Here is a 25,301-nt window from a genome sequence, read left to right on the forward strand (position 1 = left end):
ACATATATATATATATATACGACGGGCTTCTGTCAGTTTCCGTCTATCAAACCCATCACAAGGCTTTGGTTGGCCCGGGGCTATAGTAGAAGTCACTTGCCCAAGGTGCCACGCAGTGGGACTGAACCCGGAACCATGTGGTTCGAAAGCAAGCTACTTACCACACAGCCACTCCTACGCCCATGTATAAAATGTATAAAATCAGGGAGCGTCACTATCATCATCTTCGTCGTCATCGTCTTCGACTTTATATGCAATAACAATAGCACTAATATAATATGACATCGACAATAAAATGAACTACAAGAACGGCAACATCATCATCTTCATCATCATCATCATCTTCATCATCATCATCATCATCCCTACCACCACTACTACCACCACCATCATCAACATCATCACTATCATGAACATGATCATGAAGATCATCTCACCGTCTACGTGGTCATTGTCGTTATCTTGGTCGTCATCATCATCACCATAAGCATAAACAGCAACAGCAATAACCTCATCAATAGAAACCACAAAAGGAAGTGCACTGTGGTAACAACAACAGCAACAGCAAAAACAAAAGCAGGAACAACCGCAACAAGAACATCAAAAATAACGAAGAGCTACCACAATAGCTTTAATGAATAATTACAGCAACAATAACAACATTAGTAAACTTCAACGATAATAGAAGAAAAAAAAATAGAAAAATATAACAACAAAAATTACAAAAAGAAAAGAAAGCCTGTATTACTAAGAGTACTGGAAGTAGCAGCCAAATCCATCTCGAATCACTATCTTCGTTATTAAAACGTGAAGAAAAATATCGAATAATCTAGCTCATGATATGGAAAACGGTTTTGGAGGTTTGGGCCCATAGATGTTTCCAGTATATGATGACCTGCGGCAGTACTACAACAACAACAACAACAAGAACAACAACAAGAACAGCAACAGCAACAGCACAAGCGACAGTAGCAGTAATAGCGTCTGCTGGAACTTAGGTGTTCTCACTGAGAGCCAGCCTAGGTTCGAATATCAATTCCATCCTTCGTATGCCTTGACCGATGGGCATTCGTTGATAACGTCACAACCAGATTTCGCCACTTCTCTCGGTCCTCTGTAGCCCTCTGTGAGTCTGTAACCCGCGCGAAAAACGTTTTGGTATGGATGCAGGTCTGGTTGTCATCCTCAGGAATATACAACAGGCAGTTATCTTTCCAAGCTGTTTGCCACCACTGTATGCCTCTAACTGAGATATGCCTTGGCCGCGAACACTAGGCAGTTGATCTGAGAAAGTCTCTCCACATCAGCCGGTTGTTCCTTGGGATGCCTTACTCGGTATCTTCTGGTGTAGTGTAAATACCATCCTCTCACGTGGATTTCCCTACTTGTTGAAGTAAAGTAGCTGGGTGTGACGCCAGGAGCTATCAAATGGAAGATTGCTTGTTGAATGAGGACCATTGATGCCTGTCCACCTGACCATTCCTAGGAAAGTGTAGCGTTCAGATATCAAAGTTAAAATCTCTGTTCAGAACTCCCAACATTCGTACACGAGAAACGATAGCAACAACAATAACATTGAGGGAGAGGAGGACGACAAAATGGAAGAGAAGAATACGGTGAAGAAGAAGAAAAAGCAGCAGGAAGAGAAGAATAAAATCAAGAAGAAGAAAAATGAGGAAGAATAACAACAAATACATCAGCAAATACCACAAAATTTTCAGAAAGTTAGTTACTGCAGAAATAACACTTACTACTATACATACAAGGCCTGAAATTTTGGGGTTGAGGCTAAGCAGATTACATCGGCCCTAGTGCTCAGCTGGTACTTATTTTATCGATCCCGAAAGATGATAGGCACAGTTGATCTCAGCGGAATTTGAACTCAGAACGTAAATACAGACGAAATGCCGCTAAGAATTTTGTCCGGCGTACTAACGATTCTGCTACCTCGCCACTTTAGTTACTACAGAAATAATGGTTTCAAACGTTGGTGCAAGGCCAGCAAGCTTGGGGAAGGAGATGAGTCGATAACATCGACTCCAGTGTTTAACTGGTACTTATTTCATTTACCCCAAAAGGATGAAAGGCAAAAGCGATCTCGACTGAATAGTTGTGGAAATGATGAGAGCAATAATTGGTACCAATTATAATTATTAATCCATCCACCTACTTGAAACAGTAACCAAATTAATTTCAAGTCATAATGTATTCTGTTATGCAAAGGAAAGGCACATTGTACTCCTTCATGTGCTATGTGTGAATAAGAGATGTGATGGTTCAATCCACGTCAACTCTTCTCACAGAAACAACAGATTCAAACTGATTCGAGATGTGAACACGGAATGGCGACGTTAAAGCTAATAGAATTAATCACATGTAGTCTTTTATTCTACAAAATATTAATTCAGAATGAAATGTGTAAATGGTTTAGCGTGACGTAAATACAGATATAATAATAAGTTCTAAGGTAATAGAGAGACGTGTCAGGGTGAATGAGGTAAATAAACCAATTCCACAAGAAAGAATATCGCGATGGTGTATTGGAATTTAAATTCAGGAACGTAAATAATCTTCTCGGTTACTTTGTGTCTTGCATAACATGTATACTCACTAATTAAAGTCAATCAATCAAAAGCAGAAATATGGAAAATAAGGTAACCACTGTGCTGATAGCTTAAATGACTGGGTTCTATAACAGCTGCATATTATGCGTTATTGATTGGAAGAGCAATCCAGGTAGGTCTTCGCTGAGCAAGAATCAGCAAATCGTAAAACCCTCAGCTTATAATATATGTTGTGTTGTGCAAAAGCATGTTTGATTCTGCTATATCTTATTTGTTTCAGTCATTTGGCTGCGGTCATGATGGAGCGCGGCTTTAAAGGCTTTTTTAATCGAAGAAATCAACTCCAAGACTTATTCTTTGTGAGCCTCGTTCTTATTCTTACGGGCTCTTTGACCGAACCGCTAGCTTACGGGGATGTAAATACACCAACATCACTTGTCAAGCGATGGTGGGTGACAAACACTGACACACACAACCACATAAACACACACACACACAACCACACAAACACACACACACACATATACGACGGGTTTCTCTAAGTTTCTGTCTTTCAAATTCGCTCACAAGGCTATAGACGGCCCAGTGTTATAGCAGAAATAACTTGCCTAAGGTGCCACGCAGTGGGATTGAATACGAAAGCATGTGGTTGCAAAGTAAGCATCCTACCACACAGCCACGCCTGCAATGTGTAATGTGTAACAAAAGGGTTTTGCACATATCTCAGCTGCTGCTCAAACTTAACAGTAATTCGTATCAATCCATGAAATGCATATATCTGGTGAGTGATAGGTATAGCCTTTTGTATAGACCGACCAGCTGACTAGTACTTTAGCCTATCTACTCTGGAAGGATGAAATGCAATTTCGATCTTGTCGGGGCATCGACAAAATGCTGTAACAAAATAACGCAATATATTTGACCAATGATCTTACGTTTCATCGAATCCACCATATTTCAAATGTTTTAGAAATAGCTCAGTATATGACTGGTACAGTATTTTATAGTTCAACAAAGGATGGACGTCGAAATTAATTCCAGCTTCATTTGAACACCACAACGTCTATAAATAAAAGTTGCTTCATTCATGCATCAGTAATAGTAGTGGTAGCAGCAACTAGTAAAAATGAATTTCGTTTATAGTAATGGTACATATAAGCGTTGATCATATTACTACTACTACTACTACTACTACTACTACTACTACTACTACTACTACTACCACCACCACCACCACCACCACCACCACCACCACCACCACCACCACCACCACCACGACGACCACCACCACTACTACTACTACTACTACTACTACTACTACTACTACTGCTACTACTGCTGCTGCTATATTTACAACGGTTCGTTGACATGGCAACGGTTTGTCAGAAGGTGTGATGCAAAGCAAGTACAGAATCGTTAAGACAATTTTGAATAGACTACTACTGTAACATCAGTAACAGCAACAACAACGAAGACGACAACAATTACAAAAGCAACAACAGCAAGAACATCAACAATACCCGGTGTAACAGTCATAAAAAAAGTAAAAAAATAAAAAAAGTAAAATGACAGTGGCAGTAGAATCAACAACGCCAGCAACATCTAGAACAAAAACAATTTTACAGAGCACAACATGTGCAAAATACCACAAAAGTAGCAACAATTAAGAATCACATAAAGACGAAAATATACACACACATACATGCAGACCAGTGCCACCTCTCTCACATACACGCGCACTTTATATGTGTGTGTATGTGTATGAATGCATGTGTGTATATATGTGTGTAAATATATGTATTTATATATGTATATATATATGTATGAGTGTATAATATACAAATATATATGTGTGTGTTTGTGCATTATATACCATGTATATGAATGCATATATAAATACACGCATACACACACACATCTATATATATATATATTTATATATGTATGTATACAGAAACACATATGTATACACATACATACACGTGCGCATATATATCATATAGCTGCACGCAATCACACACTCATATATATATATAGTGCGTGCACAGAAGTATACATATACGTAAGAAATATATATATATATATATATATATATATATATATACATACATGCATACATACATATATATATATATATGCATATATATATATATATACGTATATATATATATATATATATATATATATATATATATATATATATACATATATATATATATATATATATATGTATGCATATACACGTGTACATAAACATACAGCAATAACACAACAACAACAACATCAATAAAGACAACAATAACAACTGCAACTACGTGAAAGCTGAATATAGACGTTAAAAAATGAAATTGAGAACACAGAGGAAAGAAACGTGACAACCATCATGTATTGTCATTTGATAGCATTGTACTAGGTGTGTGAATGAGTTTGAACGTAGGTGTGTACCTGCGTGTGCACATGAGTCTAAGTGTATATATATATATATATGAGTTGTGTGTGTGTAGTAATGTAAACATTTGTATATAAACCTGTATATGTATCCATAGTTAAGTATAATACAAACGCACTCATATAAACATATACGTGTGTATAAATGGATATCAGAACACATGCCTGTACATGCAAGTATATGTATGCATATATACATGTATGCAGGAATATTTTGTACCTATCTGTGTGTGGTTGTGTGTTTGTGTGCATTATCAGAGGAATGGCTGAGAGAATCAGATGCTGGTGCTTTGTTCCAAAACCTTTCACTTACTGACAAATTCACCACAGGTTATTTCTCTTGTGCTAACAGTTCCTGCAAATGGCTTCAACAATAGATAGCACACGTTCGTCTGTGTGGGCACAGATATATACATACATATATATATATATATATATATATATATATATATATATATATATATAAATATATATATATATATATATATATATATATATATATATATATATATACATACATACAAACATATATATATATATATATATATATATGAATATATACATGTATTTGCAAGTATATGTTACATATATATACATACCTGAAAAATGTATATGCATATGTATATCTGTACATGTATATATATATATATATAAATATATATATGCAGTTATATACATGGTATATATTGTAGAAACATACACATGCACGCACACACGCACGCACACACGCACACATTCATACGTCCCTACCCGCCCATATATACGTACACACGTACACGCACACACACACATATGTATGTATGTATAAAGAGAAAAAGAGTGGGAAGAGCAGTTGAGAAAGAAAGATGTGGAGTGAAAACTCGTTGCTGAAAGATTTTAGATAAAGAGAAATATGGCAGAGAGCGACTGCTGTAGGTTGAGAAACACAGACATCGTGTACTAGAGAAACACCAATATTCTGAAAACTGAATTTTACTGCTGAGACATAAGAAATATTAATGAAACATATTTGAAACTTGTGCATATGTGTTTGTGTCCATATACATATACGATGGATTGCTGAAAGGTTCATGTCTTTGAATTAAAAAATTTATGGTTGATCAGTTAATGATGACTTTATTCAGCGTATCCCATTCTCAGATTCACACAATTATCGCAACGGTCCTTCAGTTTATATAGGCCCTATAAAGAAATTCAGAAGTTGACTCTCCAACCAGGTCTTTTGCGATACTCTTAAACCCAAAATCTATTTAGCAACTCCTCCGTATGTTTGTGTATGAGCGAATGTCAGCCTACGCGTATTCACATATTTATATGGTCATGAGTGTGGATCGGGATTATATGCGCGTGTATCTGTGTGTGTGTGTGCGTGTGTGTGTATGTGTGTGTGTATGTGTTTTTGTGTCTGGTATGTTTGTTTAACGGACTAAAATGCCGACATCTCCCAGTCATTAATCAAACGTCATATTCCATATTTAAAACAAGTGTTTGACATTTCATGCTTGTAACATCTAGATTATCCTCAGGTTAATTCAAGAAACGGTTAACACAGAATGTGGAATATCAACATGTCCCGTTAAACTCGTAGAAATTGAAATTTTGTAAAATGTATCAAATACAGACACAGAGTATAGAGAAAATATATGGATTGAACTTAGAGTAGAGAAATATTGACTGAAACATATTGAGATATTTCTGTATATATATCTGGGTAAACCATTTTCTAGAGCCTTGATATAGAATAAACAGGAGCAAAAATACAAAATAAAATAACATGGGTATATCTATGTTACAATATTGTAGGTATTCTACATATATATATATATATATATATATATATATATATACGAACATATCATATATAGAAATATATAGAACAAAGATTATATATTTACTAAACTGCTGCAGTGTAGAATATGCAAAACCATGAAATGGAATGTAGAAACCCTACCCAGATGCCAATCATTGAATCATAACTAAGCATTTACACTCGACTACCAGCACCACCAACACTATCAATACCACATCAAAACCAGTTACACAATCACATATCCCCCACACACACCTGGCTGCTCACACACACCTAGCTACACACATTCGTAACCAACGCTGGGACATACGCTAACATGCTATTTCTCGCTAGGATTTTCACGTGCACTGCAGCAAATATTGTCTCTGAACTCGTCAGCCAACTGCACATAATTCCAATGTAGGCCATTGCCACTCGACATGCATGATTCAACTCCAGCAGCAAACGCTAATAACTTTCACTCACTGGATCCATCAGAGAAAATCAGTTGATCCAGAGAAATTCAGCTATACAGTTTTAAGGAAAGTTATCCTCACTCAGGTTGTTTTAGAATTTAGATCGACCTACTTCCAATTCCTGGTCATGTGGCTTATTTGGCGAGGTCATATTGCCATTAATGTCATGATTCTCGGTCACGCAAAATCCTTGAAGTGCATTATTAATTGAACGGCATTGAATTATCTTTCGGGTTTGAAGAAGAAGCGTAAAACTCTGGGAGGAACCTTTGAGAATGCACACCTGATATATGCATTCTTCTTTACGTTCTGGGTTCAAATTCCGCCGAGGTCGACTTTGCCTTTCATCCTTTCGGGGTCGATAAATTAAGTACCAGTTACGCACTGGGGTCGATGTAATCGATTTTATCCCTTTGTCTGTCCTTGTTTGTCCCCTCTATGTTTAGCCCCTTGTGGGTAGTAAAGAAATAAGATGTATGATTGTTTCTTTGAGAGTTGCGACGATTGGATTTCAGGCCAACTCTTATTTTACAGAACGATAATGGAAATACTTCAAGCTGTGACCACTATGTTGAGACCTCTTGCTATTTTAATCACTCAGATAGACATGCAATGATATTCGTTGCTGTGAATAGGTGATCATGATACGTTAAAACGATTGTAAAAATATGACTAATACCAACGTGTAGATTTGTCACTAGGATTCAAGTAATATCTCTCAACATTTCTCTTCAAGGCCATTTCGTGTAGCTTAATTAGTGAATACATATTTTGAAATAGTATTTCTACAGATGTTTGAGTTGATCCTGGTGGTATAGCAGCGGAGATACTTTCTCCACACAGAAACTAATATGTAAAGTTTGTTATATAATTTATATTTTTTAAACTATGTTCAGCTACTGTATTGGAACATGTAGCACTACTAATAGGGCTTTCAGTTTAAGCACAAGGCCATTCATGTTGACACTATACAATTATTTGTTATCTGAATTGCTGCAGATTGTATGAGGCTAATAGAAACAAGTTTGTGTTATGGCTACGTGACAGATCTGGTAATGGTACACACACACAAACACACACACACACACACACACACACACGCGCGCGCGCGCACACACACACACACACACATACACACTCACACGCAAGCAAACACACTCACAGGCACACACACACACACACACACGCAAGCACACATACACAAACACACACACACACAAAAACACACACACACAAAAACACACACACACAGAAATATGTCTACATTCCCAAGAAAACTGATTTAATCGAGTTTTGATTCCTTCTTCCTATATCTACTCTTAGTTTATTAATTCCTCTTTGCATCCTCAACTACCCTCTCTCTTCATCTTCTTCCTGCAGCGCCACTCTCGATTTTACATGTTCCATTGTTCTTTCCATCAGCCTGCTTACTGTCGCCCTTACTACTTGCTCACCTATGGAGCAAACGTGATAATGCGTTCCTCATCAGTTTTAGCCAGTGTTTTAACTTAGTGGCTGTAAAATTCTGCTGCCTCTCACTGTACTATTTCACTGTACTATGGTCAATGTGGGACCAACACTAACTTCTATGGAGTCTGTTTGATCATGTGGGAGTAAGCGTGTGTGTGTAAATGAGCGTGCGTGTGTGTATGTGTGTGTGTGTATGTATATATCTTTGTATGTATGTAAGTATGTATTTGCATGTGTGTGTGAGTGTGTTTGTATTCACCTATATCCCAATGTGGAGTAGTTAATCTGGTATTCCTATTTCAGGTGACTATATCTTGATACTTTGCTAAGAAGTTGCACATCATATTTAAACCACCTAACGAGGAAACCTCGAGATCGGCGATCGGTCTGCCAGAAACAGCACCGTAAAATCAATCACTAAAGACCTAACATCAGAACACATTACAATATAGTTCTAAATATACATGAAAATACAGACCGATCGCTGACGGAAACATGACTGCTTTTTCAGTGTTTATCTGAATCGAAACTTAAAGAAAAGCACCTCGCCTATTTAGAGGATTTATCTTGGCAGAAATTGTAAATTGAGAAGGGAATCGATGCTAGAGGTACACTCTGTATGAGAGAAGGGAGAATACTTTTTATTTTATTATATGTGACGAGCATTGGACACTTATATTAGCAAGTGATGCAGTCAATGGAATAAAGCTCAGATAGTAAAACTTCAAGTATTTCCACCTTGTTCCGCAAGTATGTGCTTACATGCATCTCTCTCTCTCTCTCTCTCTCTCTCTCTCTCTATCTATCTAACTATCTATCTATCTATTTATCTATCTGTATGTGTACCTGCAGGCGTATACGTGTGTGTATGTGTGTGTGTGTGTTCGCGTGTGTGCGTACATTTGCGTATATGTATATCTATATAAGCATTCGATTCACTATAGTCCTGAAACTATATGTATTACATGCTAATTCTTAACCTTTTCCTCCATCCGTTAAATCTGATTGTAAGTCCTCTCATAAGAACATGATTTACATATTACCATCGTTTTATTCTAAATATGAATAACTGCTCTTCCTTTCTCCTACAGACATGCACCATATGGGTCTGTATGCGTGTATATATATATGTATATATATATATATATATATATATATATATATATATATATATAATCGTGTCTGTATATGTTTGTCTATTTATTGCTTTATCTATATGCATGAATTATTGTATTTTCATATATTACTTTCACATCTGACACATACCCAGGATTGTGTTCCTCTTGCAGAAAGAAGATATTGGAAAACCGATTCAATAGAATCATTAAGTAACAAAAACCCATGACAATGCAACTTTCCTCTATTATTATAGGAAAGAATTTTAGAAAAATTTATGAAGATTACACCCAACCTTCACTAAATCCTTGTTTGGATTTTCAGCAACATACAAAAACTAATAATAATAAGAAGAAATAAGAAAAATCAAAATGCTTGCAAATTTACAAAAATTGGCCTTCTTCGACAGGAAAATGAATCAAATTCCTTGATATATTGGTTTGGCGCCTCGAATGGTCGTAACTTAGCAAGTAGTTTGCATTTTAAAATAGCAAGTCCATTAAGCGTATAAATTGACTTGCCAACTAAAGATGGTTTTGATCTGAAATGAGTGTCTGTTCGGAATGTCAAGGAGAAGATGTGAGCTAGGTTTATAAATTATTGAAATGTTTTGACTAGGCTGAAGGCCAAAATTTTGACGAAGAGAGCCATGTGATACAGACGATTAGTAAAATAAACATAAGTGAGTGCTGGAGAATTAAGTGAAAATTATATTTCAGGTTAACAGCCTGCTGTTAAGGTTGCATTTCCATTAGTATCGATTATATATATGTCACCTATCAGCCACGAAATAGAAATGAATGTCACAGAGTCTAACACTTGATCACCAATCAAGTTATGTCATAAATTAGTCCGTTTACATCAACGAAAAGTAAAAATTAATTGTATTCTACCCACGTGTATTGTGGGGCATATGCATACACATATACACACATACATATATTCATGTATATATACATACCTACATACACACACACACACACATATATATATATATATATATATATATATATATGTATATTATATATATATATATATATATATACATATATATATATACACATACATATATATATATATATATATACATATATATATAAATATATATAAATATATATATATATATATATATATATATATATTATATATATATATATATATATATATATATATATAAATATATATATATATGTATGTATGTATGCATGTGTGTTTGTTCCTTCCCGAGTCATATCTGATTCATAAAGGGCGGTTTCCCCGTTATGTTGGATTATAGGTTCCCCACCAGGTGGAAACGCCGGTCTGTTACAGGTCACTTGCTAGATGCAGGGGGAAAGAGTGAGAGAAGTTGTGGTGAAAAAGTCAGCAGAAATTCGCCATTACCTTCTGCCGGAGAAGCGTGGAATTTAGTTGTTTCGCTCATAAACACACTCATCACTCAGTCCGAGATTCGAACTCGCGATCCCTCGACCGCGAGTCCGCTGCTCTAACACTAAGCCATGAATATATATACATACATATATGCGTATATATATATGTATAAGTATATATATAACACACACACACACGGGGCTCCAGCAACGTACTCTTTCTTTGTCAGTCATAAAGCTTATATCGATTGTGACATTTAAGTTCCGCCAACGATTTGCAAAGAAAGCCACAGATGTTGCAAGTATGAGAATTACAGCTCTATACAGGTGGTATACTTGCAGCCGCTTTTCACCTTTGCCTTGCACCTCGAAGCCTGTTAGTGTTGGCCGCAACAAACATTTTAATACTATTTTAACTCAATGATCTCCATTTTGATCGTTCCAAGGCTATTCGCTCAAAGGTGCTGCGACCTATCTTAATTTCTAAGAGGTTAAGCTTCATTTTGTTCTAATATCTTAGCTGTGGTCCACCAATATTCCTGTGCGCACTCCCAAGCTGGATATACATAAGGAATCGATCCCCTGTAAACACACGGATGTCTAAGATTGAACCTTTTAAGCAATACTAAGTGTCGACTAACCGGAGAATTGCTGGATGTCATCTGTGGACTATATATATATATATATATATATATATATATATATATATATATATATATATATATATATATATATATGCATATATAGACATCTCTCTCTCTCTCTCTCTCTCTATCTATATATATATATATATATATATATATATATATATATATTGTACTATTTCGGAATGGTCATATTGCCAGTTTAGCCAATAAAAACACACGCACTATATATTTGGTGTTATTTTGCTTCAGTGTTATTTATTTTTTACATTAATCTTAATCTTATTTCGGCCAGAGTTCTTTCGTTACACTCCTGTGACCGCATCAGTGACCGCATTTGTTTACTTCTTTCTTATTTGTGTCTCTCCTTACTAACCGTCAGCCATTTTGTATTTCTATTGTATGTCTTCATTTGCGCATGCTTATATCTCTATGTGCATCTATGTTTATTTAGTGTGTGTATGTGGAGGGATGCCTGTAATATTTGTATCTTCTGTTTATATATGTTCATGTAATTTGTATCTTGTATTTTATTGTTTTTGTTTATTCTTATTCTGTTCATGTGTTTACATCCACTTATTATTATCAATACATATGCTTGTACGTATGTATGTATAACAACATTACTAGTAATAATAATAATAAATCGAATCGAAATATATATATATATATATATATATATATATATATGTATATAGTTATTTATTTCTATTTGTTTATTTATATGTGTATTTATTATGTTTTCGGGATCCTCTATTGTCATAGGTTGTGGTGTGTGCTAGTGCTCCATTCTAGTTTTCTATTCAGGCTAAGTTTATTTTTTATTTTGTGTGTAACTTCTCTAATTTGTCTAATTGTTGAATCTGTTCTATGTGTGGACAATATTTTAATTTCTATGTTACTGATTGATCTCCCGTGTTCCTGTTTGGAGTGTTGGTACAGAATCGATGAGCTTTTACCCCTCCTTGAGTTGTCTCCTATGCCATTTACCCGCTCTCCTATGCTTCTTGCCGTTTCTCCTACGTATGTCGTTGTCTTGTTACTGCATCGTCCCTCTATACATCTTATACTATAGACTACGTAGACTACATTTCTGGCTACAGTTTGTTTGTGGGCTAAATCTACATACAGTACAGTACTTATCCGTACAGGGGGTTCTACTAAAATGATAGGTTCTACCAATTATAGATTTGATATTTATAATATATATGCGTGTACACATATATGAGCCAAGAATCGAGGTGTTGGAAGAAGGTCAGCTTATAGCAAGCCGTAGAACATAATGATTTATTGATACGGATGGTTGTGAATTTCTTCTGTATCGAAGAATGGTTAGCTGAAAAAGGTTTTATATTTCACAGTAGGCAGGCAGGGTTGCCAGGTATGCTAATAAAATATAAAAAGTTAAGGAATGGTGTAGATAATATCTGAACTACATATGTTTCATTGCGAGAGGAATCTCGGAAGTGGTAAATATCAAAATGAGGTGTATCCGAAGGCTACTTCAGGCCAAGGGTATATTGATGGAATGAAGTTTACGTTGTCGTAAGGAGATATATGTCAACACACAGGTGATTCGATGAGAGCGTGTAGAGAGCAAGGTTAGTGTGGAGAACTGGAGAATATATACAATACCCTTGGCCTGAAGATTAACCTGCTGTATACACCTTGCCTGGATATTTACCACTTCCGACATTCCGGTCGCTATCATATTTATATAGCCCTGATATAATCTATTCCATTCCTTAACTCTTATATATGCATGCATATATATATATACTTATATATACACTGCATATTTTTATTTATACAGACACACTCATGAATATATAGGTTTGTATATAAGCCAAGAATGACCCGTCTTTTTTTGCCTGTCCTTGTAATTCTTGTTTCTCTTGTCCGCCTTTGTATCCTCTATCTGTCCGAACGATTTAATGCCCTCTACAAAATAAATATTCTTTAGATATTCTACTAAACTTGAATGTGAAAGTTGGATCCAATTTGAAATAAATGAAGAACACGAGTTCCAAGAAATCGGAAGCATTATTTGGCATCACATCAAATGACTTTTAGCATATGTGTAGTTTGAACAAATATTTTTAGTGACTCGAAATTCCTTCCTGAGAAGTCGATGCATAACTTTGAAGCACTGTATAATAATCTTCATTTGTCTTTCGTTATTTTTATGTTAGCTTTGAAAATTGTTACAAGACAATGTTTCTCATTTAAGTAGCGAACAATTACGATTAGGTTATTGTTCCAAAATTCCTGATATTCACAAAAAGCAATGGGGTTAAGTTGAGTCGGTCATTGCTATATCGAATGCAGATTATCAAATTAGCAAGTAATATCGACATATCCAATTCTTATCACATAACCAATTTTGGTTCTCCAATTACATAACGCAAATGTCTTTAAATTAGTGAAGTGTTTCCTTTCACATTAACTCTTACAGAATTCCTCATCAGGTGTACTTTTCTTAGCCAGAAAATCCCTCGATGGTGTAAATACGTTCTCGTTTTACTCATAGAGAATCTTTATCTATAATTTTCTATTCTCTATTGAGTAATCCCTTACTTTTAAGAGTGACAAATCATTTTATTACTGCATTAATTTCAATCATCGAAAATGTGCACATTAATTTTTGGGGTACTAAAACCTGTTCCAGTGAATCAAGCAGTTCTTTAGACACCAACATTCCGCCTATCTATTCATGTCTTCCGTAACTATAGCACTACACTTTTGTATATTAAATCGAAGTCACATATTGTATATTTGACCTCTAACAAAATACCAGTAACTAAATTTACCCAAATACGACATACTCATTTTCCATTTACATCTATAAAGCTAATTATGCGTCTATTCCACAACCTAAATTGCAGGAAGTGTTAGTTTTATGTAATTTACAATATTGATTATTAACAATTTCTCTTTTATTATTACAAATCATTGTAGAATGTGTTAACTTTATCTACTTTGTTGATTTAAAATCTTCAACAGAACAAAGAGCAAATGAACTTCTAAATGCACGAGAGTGTCTAACATATTCCGAGGTATTAATAATGTCGCAAGACAAACCCACAAAAACAGCAATATTTTGTCTGATATATACCGCTTTTTGATATATGAGATTTAAAAGACATTGCCTACTTGTGAAATTTTGCCTTGGTCAGAGTTCCATCCGCAACTCGTTTCCTACTAATTTGTTTGATAAGCGAGAAAATCAGTCAAACCATCGTGAACACACTTTCGGTAGAAAATCGAATCTGGATGATGACGTACTTGATGTTCAACAACGTTATATGGGCACAGAGGAACTGACTTGTGGTGGAACACAACTACCCCAACTACTATCCCCACTAATCACCACCACCACCACCACCACCACAACAACAACAACAAAACATTAGAAACTTTGATATTTCAGAAATATAATTTTCTTAAGTATTACTGTCTACTAGAGGTATTTATTTGAATGACCCCGGGGCATTGAACAGCAAGAATTCCTCTACTGAATATAGAACACGGAATCGAGTTACACATAAAATAAACATAATTTGGTAATTGCTGCGGTTGTCTATTATCTAGACTGTCTCAGGCCATGATTTAGTTTGACAAACATTAGCAATTAGAGTAGCAAGATGATTATTATCAATATAGTTTATATGACAGCTAATATCAATACATTCATTATTAACGGTACCATTACTGCAAAGTCTCTACTGTTCTCCCGATAGATTAATATTAAGTGTCTTAGACACCTCTTAAGAAAAAAAACAACAAATAAAATTAGCTCATACATAACAGTTTCAAGAGACAAGAATTTGGAAAAAGATCAAAGGTTTAATTGCCGATATTTTTTAATAAAATATTTTGTTTCCGCCATAAATGATGCCCTTGCGATTTGTTGTTTTATTTATTCGATCTCCCTTACCGCCAGAAACATTTGCTGCTTCTCTCTCTTTACTATATACTAATATTTTCTCAATCTCTATCTCTCTTTCTCTTTTCCCACTCTCTCTTTTTCTCTTTCACCCTCTCTCTCTTCCTCTCTTTCTCCTCTCTCTCTATCTTTCTCTCTACATACTGCAGTAACTAAAATCTATAAGATAATTTACTTCCGGTTGCGTACACTTTCCTTTATGATTACAATCTGAATACATCTCAGGTCTCATCAATTATCAATGCTTAAGGTTCCAATAAAATGCCTTTAGAAAACCCTACTTCAAAGTTTCATTTCTGCAGGCAGAAATATTCATTCAAAAGAATAGGACCGAACACATTTCTTGCACATTTTATTAGCTGGCGCTCACTAAGTGGCGCTTATAATCTATGCGATGAAGCTTTCCATCTTTTATATTCTATCATTATGTACCCAGAAAGAATTTTTTACACACGGGTTTAGTTCCAGTGAAAACGAAGTTTTAATCTAAATATATCTAGTAGTTTAATATGCCTACCTACCTGCCTGCCTACCTACCTACCTACCTACCTACCTACCTACCTACCTACCTAGCTAGCTAGTACCTACCTACCTACCTACCTACCTACCTACCTACCTACCTACCTACCTACCTACCTACCTACCTACCTACCTACCTACCTATCTACCTACCTACTTACCTACCTACCTACATACCTACCTACCTACCTACCTAGCTACATACCTAACTACCTACCTACCTATCTACCTACCTACCTACCTACCAACCTACCTACCTACTAACCTACCTACCTACCAACCTACCTACCTACCTACCTACCTTCCTACCTATGTACCTACCTACCTAATACATACATACATACATACATACATACATACATATATATATATATATATATATATATATATATATATATGTATATGTATATGTATATATATGTATATATATATACTCACAGACACTCACACTCACGCACACACGCATATATTTTCATACATACATACATAATTAATATACGAGGAGTTTTCGTTAACTGACACAAAGTAACAGATATGTACTAGGAGTGCTCAGGTTTACCACTAAAACTCCAGGTTAAACTGCATCTGTCAGTGTGGTGCTGAGACTGCCTATCAGAGGCGGTTAGAAATGGTTTTTCCTTCAGTAGGTAGATATAGATTAAAGTAAAAATGAGAAAGCATAACGTTTGTCATCACTTGAAAAGGACATTTGATTTAGGTGGACTTCTAGTGGTAAACCTAAATGAGCACTCGTAATATATATCTTGGTGGTTTAATAAAATATTTGTTCTCTCTGCCATATCCTATTAAGAACATTGGGAATATGTAAAGGAGAGCGACATGTGTGACTCATGAGCTGCTCCCCGAGAATAGAATCACGTTCAGCAAAAATAAGCCTTAGAATGAGAAATTCATTAGTATAGGAAGCTCAACTTTACCTATTATTCTCACCATGCTATTTTCAATTATTCAGGTCATTTGAACATTTTATCAGTACCAAAAAAGTTGAGTTGGACGATATTGAAATGGCACACGAAACATTCTCTTTTCTACAGAAACTGATTTCTTTTTGTACGAAGTATTACAAAACTGGTTTCGAGGTTAGGTTAGAAAGTGTTAAAAATAGCAATTGAAATATATATTGTATAAATAAATAAATATATTTACGTTGTATTTTATCCTTACTTGAATACCTATTAAACGAAATGTGAGATTACATTTCGGTAGCCCCAATGTATAAATATCTTTACACACACAAACATGTTTGCTCACTAGAAACTATGTTTATGCATTTGTGATATTCAAGATAATTAAATATTATACAGAATATAAATATTATACATAATTACTTTGATTAACACCCTTTCTAACATGGAAGTACCCAAACAGCATTTAAGGCACGAAATGCTTTATGAGTACAAAAATGGAAATTCTGCAGCCGAAACGACACGAAACATACTCTCAATTTATGAGAAAGAATGCTTGAATGAAAGAACTTGCAGAAGAGGGTTTGCAAAATTCAGAAGTGGAGATTTTAGGCTTGTAGATGAAAATTGAACAGGATGTCAGGTTGAGTTTGATGATTAGCTGCTTGAGGAATTATTTGAAGAAAATCCTGCATTATCAGTTGAAGAATTGACAATAAAGCTTAGTTTAAACCATACAATTGTTCATCCTCATCTTCAACAACTTGGAAAGGTTCCTAAACATGGAAAATGAGTGCCTCATGAATTGTCCGAAAGCAATCGCAAATACCGAGTTGACATCTGCTCTTCTCTTCATTATTGCGAACTCATTTCACTCTTTTTGGATAGACTTGTGACTGGTGACGAAAAATGCATCTTCTATCGAAATGTTAAACGTCGTAAACAGTGTTCTTGGTAAAAAGGAAAAAGCTCAACCACAACCGAGAAGAGAACTTCATGGAAAAAGGGCTCTTCTCTCTATCTAGTGCGATTGCAAAGGAGTAATTCACTTTGAATTGTTGCCACCTAATGCAAAATCAATGCTTAATTCTACTGTCAGCAATTAGAGCGTTTGAACCAAGCTTTGAAGAAAAGAAGACACGCTTTAGTGAATCGAAAAGGAGTGATGTTTCATCAGGACAATGCGCAACTCCACACTGCAAAGATCAATCACAGAAGATTGAAGATTTTGGTTGGGATAAAATTCCTCGTCTACCTTATTCTCCCGACCTAGCTCCTTCAGACTACCATTTGTTACGTAGTTTACAGAATCATTTGGGGGACATAACTTTCGCAAGCAAGGAGAAGGTCGAAAATGATAATTCAGAGTTCTTCGCTTTGAAACCAAAAGAGTTTTACACTGATGGGATTAAAAAGCTTGTAAATAGATGGAAGGAAGTCATAGATAATCAGGGAAAGTACATTGATGATAAAATTTCAATTAAGTATAAAATTCGATCACTTGTTTTCTTTATTAAAAATTCAGACTGAACTTACGGGATGACCTTTATGTACGTACCTATGTATGTATATATATATGTATGTAAGTATGTATGTACGTATGTATGCATGCATGTATGTATGTATGTATGTATGTATGTATGTATGTATGTATGTATGTACGTATACATAAACGTGAGTGTGTATATTTGTGTGTGCATGGTGTGTGTGTCTGTATGGCTCTGTATGTATTTCACCAATAACAGCGGACGTTTTAAGCAACTATGAGAAAAACGCTTAAGCCGTTGGTTTTAAATGAATGTCGTAGGTGATATTGGTTCTGCCAAAGTAACATTTTATCCCTCAACCATACTTCGCAGAAATGTTATTAACTCTTTGAAACATGTAACCAACGCACTAATATTTACAAACTCTGGATTGTATTTGAAATAATCATATCTTTGAAAATAAAAGCAATAACTTTTATGGGCCAAAGTCAATAACTACTTATTCTAAACATGTTTTACATACTCTTTTCCATTACTTTACTCTCATATATTGGCATTCATTGGCTCAATGTATAGAATGTATCTTTGTGGTCGTTGTCTTTTCCAAAATATGATGTCGTATAAATAGATCCACATTTGTATGCCAGATAGATTTGAGATGCAAGAGTATCAGACTGGAAAGAAGATAAAGCTGAAATAGTTGAGTATTTAAGCTATTACAGTTTTAAATAGCGACTTACATATAAGCTATTTTATATTAAAAACGAAATATTTACACCAGTCTATTACTCACGATGTTATCTAAATTATATATAGATATCCTTCATATCACAATGTAGCATTAATACAAAAGTGTTAATGCAATGATAAATTCATACTGTAGCTAGCCACCGACATGATATTACATTTACAAATTAATCTATCCAATTTACATAAATATAACAGTGATAGTTTTTATAGACAATATTTTCGTAAACAGTTACAGGGAATAGTCACTTACCGATGAAATCCACAGAATTTAAACTAATATGCCAAGACTGTAACACTGAAAACAGAAAAATGGGCACTCCTTCCAATATATCTCGGGAAATGAGTAGCGAGAGTGAGCATTGGCAGGGAGCAACCTGAGATTAATGAGGTGTGGCTGCTTGCAGCAATCTTAAGAGATAAAAAGGAGGACCCTGAGGTGCTGCAGGTAAGCCGCACCAAACAATTGAAGTGCTGGGGATACGGCCTGGAAGTTATAATTCATGCCACTCCTCTGGACTTACAGGGAATTACCGAAGAGAAAGAGCTACCAGACGAGCTGAAGCTGTGTATGGTGGTAAAGGGAAGACCTCTCATCTACCACTTCAGAAAGAAGGGAAACATAAAGGCAATTTTATCCCACTTCTTAAACAGAATAGGGGAGATACAAGAAGAAAATTACAGAGACGAGAAATTAAAAGAAAATACTAAAAAGCAAATGTAGAAAGCAGAGAAGAATGATTCCAGGAAGTACAAAACAGAAAGAGGAAGGACATTAAAATCTACTCATACCCAAAGAACTAAAAAAAATTGAAGTAAGTAATATACAAGCACCCACATACTATATCCCATTACAACAAAAATAGAAGAAAACACCTGACAGCACAGAATCTCCAGACAAGTATACTCAAGAACACACAGACAGCCCAGAAATTCCAGTTAAATATACACAAGGAGACACACATGCAGACACTCATGCAGACACTCATGCAGACACTCATGCAGACACACAAACACACACCAAACAGACACACAAGGATTACAGGCCAATTATAAACATTGGGCGTATTTAACTAGCTATTGGAGGAGCAAGGCCATTGAGAATAAAATTTTTAAAAATATAGACGGTTATAAAAATTGTACAGGACTATGATTTACGCGTACCAGGTATGGATAGTATAGTGATAGACTTAAAGAATTACAAAAAAAAATAAAAAGCAAGGTTTGGTGATGACGTGAACGCACTAGGACGAGAGATAAGATACGATTGTCTACCACCTGTGATAGAAACTGAACAATTGAAACCATATTTTTTATATTAAGGTGAATTAATTTGATAAACCTTGGTATAAAAAAGAGGAAAATATAGTTAAAATGGTACTACTCGATAGTAGGGGTTCGAGAAGCCATTACACCGCCATCCATTATATAAATCCATTTTCATTTATTCGCTTCATGTTTTTTGTCCCCACTTGTATCATTCTGTCTGTCTTTGTACCGTCCCCTCTGTGTTCGGGCCTCTGTACCCATTAAAGAAGCAACGCGACCTTGAAAAGCATTGAATCGCTCAGTGTTGAATTGTTGTCGTTGCGGATAGGTTGTCCTTTGTTTAAAGTCCTCACTAGCGGGGTTGCAATTATTAAAACTTTGTTGGAGTTGTTAAATCCCAATGGGAGCGAAAGTCGCAGTGAGCAGTGGAAGAGCTGCAAAAGTGTATCGGGAGCTGCACTTCAGTGGCAGGCCGAGAGAATATAACAGCTGCTGTGAGACAAATGGAAGTCAAGGAAGTGTCTGTCGACTTTGAAATGGTGAGAGGCAGCCAGGTATTAATTCAAAGAGAGGGGGCAAGATTAGAAATGACTGCACTCAAAGATATAACGGAGTAAGAGAGAGAAAATGGTGTTTTATAGAGCCCTGTTACAGACAATCTGGAGGTGGAGATGGCTTGGAGGATGTAAGGAGTGATATTGAATTTTGCTGCAGAGGAGGAAGGTTTGGTGAAGTGGTGGTACGCTTCCCTACTGAGGAGGGGGCAGTTATGTGCTCCACTGTGGCATTGAAGAGAGAAAAATGGACGATCCAGCCAACATATCTCAGGAAAGGAGTGGTAAGAGTGAGGATTGGCATGGTGCGCTCTGAGATTAATGAGATATTTCGAGTGCGGACTGAAGGGTCACATAAGGATAAAGTGCCCCCAGACTCTTTAACCTGAAGGACAAGCCAAAAAACCCCCCAAAAAACTGGATGAATCAACGGAAGAGCAAGAGAAGCGTAATGAGGAAGCTCCAGATGAAGGGGAAGAGAAGCAGTAAGAGGAAAGAATGTTGTGTCACCGTACTGAACCCTTTTCTGGTAAAGTTGAATTTTATATTTCAGTGCTGCCGTGCTATACCTCAAATGTATGAAATAGATTGCTTTCTCCCAAACCCTCCGTGACACTCCGAGAAAACCCCAAAATCCACGCCCCAGCGATCACCCCCTCACCCCGTGTTAAGAACATCTGATCTAAACAATATAATAGATTTCCCTATTAAACCAGATTATATTTTTAATGTTGTATATTAAGTCTCGTTTTGCCTTGTGAATACTGCAACTAAAATTAGTTCATATCTCTATTACCGTGGTTTATATAGGCTATGTACTGAATTAATTCCTCGTTCAGTGACTGCTGCGTAAGACATGAAAATGCACAAGTGCATATGTATATATTCTTTTATTTTTTAGCTGTTTTAGTCATTTGGCTGCTACCATGCTGGAGAACAACCTTTATTCGAACAAATCGACCCCAGGACTTATTCTTTGGAAGCCTGATACTTATTCTATCGATCTCTTTTGCCCAACCGCTAATTTACGGTGACGTAAACACATCAACATTGATTGTCAAGCGACGGTGGGAGGACAAATACAGGCACATACACAAATATACGACGGGCTTCTTTCAGTTTCCGTCTACTAAATCCACTCACAAGGCTATGGTCGGCGCCTGGCTATAGAAGAAAACACTTGCCCAAGGCGCCATAAAGTGGGGCTGAACCCGGAACCATGTGGTTGGAAAGCAAGCATCTTACTACAAAGCCATTCCTGCTCCTATACATGTATACATATATATATATATATATATATATATATATATATATATATATATATATATATATATATATATATATATATATATATATATATATATATTATGAATAAATATATGTATAAATGTAATAAATGTAAGATCCAGGGATCTAGCTGCAGGAAGAAAGTTAGCTTTGAGCAATCCGTAGTGAATATAAATAAACATTTTTCAGGAACAATATTCGTTTATTGAGACGGAAGGTTGCGGATTTTTCCTTTTATCGATGAGCTGAAACAAAGTTCTTTATATGTTCCTCGGTAGGCAACCAGGCAACCATAGGAAATCCGCGATACATATGTTTCATAGCGAATGGGACCTTAGAAGTAATAAAATCCAAATGAGGTGTACACCACTGTCTACTATTAAGGCTGAGGATATCTTGATTAGATTAATGTTTACATTGTTGCCAGGAAGTACATGTTGATGCAAAGTTTCAATCATAATATGTGGTGGGCACACTATGTGAGGGTATATAATTGAGCGGAAATCTCTCTCTATATAAACGGCAGTTTGTCTGTGCGTGTTTCTGTGTGTCTGTTTGCTTGTACCCTCACCCTGACCACGGCTTTCAACCGATTCTGATGAAACTTGACACACACATAGCCCAATGTCATAATTCAAAACTAACGCACCGAAAATTTTGAAAAGTTCCCCCAGTTCTGAAAAAAATCGATAAATTCGATATGGGGTCGAGAATCAGAAACACAAACCGCAAACTGTCTAGGGGACGCAACTCCACCTTTTTTACTCTAAAAAAAAATTTACCATCATTTTTTTCCATTTTTTGGCTATAACTCTCTAAAAATGCTTTATAGTTATTTCCCTTACAAACCTGAGCAACGCCGGGCGATACTGCTAGTTAAGTAATAGAAGGGAAGAAGGAAGAGAAAAATAAATAAATAAAATAAAATATAGGAGTGTGAGAGAAAGGCGGAAATGGACGGGTCAGTTGTACATAATAAAAGAGTTTAAGCTTATTCACAGAATTTAATAGTGCGATTGACATTTTAAGAGAAAAGATATTGGAGAGGGTGGGGAAATAGTTTTGGCCGTGGGGGGACAAAAGAAAGTATGTCTAAATGAAGCAAGGTAGGGTGGGGAATTTAGGTACGGTTAGTGGTTTCATGGTGAACACCCCCACACTCACCTATGCAGTTTCAGACATCCAAACTTCTATCCTTTAGATAACCGCTGTCTCATGAAAAACATAGTTTATAAGTGCACAGTATCAACTAACAACTGAAACTACATTTACATCGGCTCATGTAGCTCTACCTTCAAAGCTAGTGTGAGCAATCACTACTCTCGCTTAAAATCCTTTAAAAATCAAACGGTACATCCATTATCTCAACTAATCAATAAACTAACGCTTGACTCAACTATTTAAACTCTTAAATGGTCCACAATCACCCACGCTAAATTTTACAGAGGACCTAATAATAATTTCGATTCCTGCAAAGCCGAGGTCATGGCAATTTTGCAATCCAATGAACGTAGCAGTGTAATATTCACCTGCAAACATCGAGTACTAAATCTATTCTCGAAATACAAATGATTGCAACCTCATCCCGCTTTTGTCTTCCCATATTCTTTTTCCACTCATCCACCCCTCACTACCACTGCGTATTAAACCAACAATATTTTTCTCCCATTTTAATTCCTTAATCGTATTTTTACTTACTACCTAAAATATATTTCCCTTCTTATATTTTTACTCCCTCCACTCCTACCCCCTCCATTCGTAAACATACAAGTACATACGGCTAGAGACATCTTCACCACTTCGCTTGTATCCTTTTTTTGTACCAATTTATGCCTTTGACCATAAAACAACTAGTCGTACTTAAACTCCCCACCCTACCTTGCTTTATTCATACATACTTTCTTTTGTCCTCCACGATCAAAACAACTTCCCCACCCTCTCCTCTCCAATTTCTTTTCTCTTTAAATGCCAATAGCATTATAGAATTCTGTGATTAAGCTAAAACTACTTTATTATCTACCACCGACCCGTCCAATTCCTCTTTTCTCTCACTCTCGTATATATTATTCTATCTCATTTTATTTATTTATTTATTTTCTCTCTCTTCTTTCTTCCCTTCTATTACTTATTTCTCCCCTCATTTATATATGCCTTACATACTGTGTCCTCTACACACTTTGATTGAAACTTTGCATCGACATTTACCTCCTTGTGGTTACGTAACCGTTAATCTAATCAAGATATACTCGGCATGAAGGGTAGTCAGCGGTATACACCTCATTTTGGATTTTTCCATTACTGAGGTTCCACTAGCTATGAATCATATGTATCCCGGATTTCACATACTCCATTCCGTAAGTCTTGTATGTATGTATATATATATTAGTGGGACTAATAGAAATTCCACTGAATGGAAAAATTAAGAGCATCTTAAAGGATGATTTGCATTTTAAAGTCATTCATGGTTTAGCTTTCATTAAAAAGTTTTAAAGTTCATCTACATTCCATTCCTCGGGTGTCTGTCGGTGACGTGATGTAATGAATATTATATTTTCTCGCTGTTCATCTCTGATCCGTGCACTATATCCGCGCATCCTTTCTCAGGCAGCTTGCAACCGTGTTCCTTATGAATCCGGAGTTTAGGCTAAAGTAACTCTTATAAACAAATATCAATTTTTTAGCGAGCAGA

This window comes from Octopus sinensis, linkage group LG12 (genome assembly GCF_006345805.1).
Source record: "Octopus sinensis linkage group LG12, ASM634580v1, whole genome shotgun sequence".
NCBI classification, from domain to species: domain Eukaryota; kingdom Metazoa; phylum Mollusca; class Cephalopoda; order Octopoda; family Octopodidae; genus Octopus; species Octopus sinensis.